Raw genomic sequence first — 501 nt, forward strand, 5'->3', positions numbered from 1 at the left:
TTTTGAGTGTACGGATGTTGGTGTTGATTGTTTTGAGCGTACAGGTGTTGATTATTTTGAGTGTATGGGTGTTGGTGTTGATTGTTTTGAGTGTACAGGTGTTGATTGTTTTGAGTGTACGGGAGTTGGTGTTGACTGTTTTGAGTGTACTGGTGTTGATTGTTTTGAGTGTACGGGAGTTGATTGTTTTGAGTTTATGGGTGTTGGTGTTAATTGTATTGAGTGTACGGGTGTTGATTGTTTTGAGTTTACGAGTGTTGATTGTTTTGAGTGTACAGGTGTTGGTGTTGATTGTTTTGAGTGTATGGGTGTTTATTGTTTTGAGTTTACGAGTTTTGAGTTTACGAGTATTGACTGTTTTGAGTGTACGGGTTTTGATTGTTTTGAGTGTATGTGTGTTGATTGTTTTGAATGTACGGGTGTTGGTGCTGAATGTTTTGAGGTTACGGGTGTTGATTGTTTTGAGTTTACGGGTGTTGATTGTTTTGAGTGTACGAGTGT

This window comes from Sinocyclocheilus grahami, unplaced genomic scaffold (genome assembly GCF_001515645.1).
Source record: "Sinocyclocheilus grahami isolate Dianchi unplaced genomic scaffold, SAMN03320097.WGS_v1.1 scaffold1065.1, whole genome shotgun sequence".
NCBI lineage: Eukaryota > Metazoa > Chordata > Actinopteri > Cypriniformes > Cyprinidae > Sinocyclocheilus > Sinocyclocheilus grahami.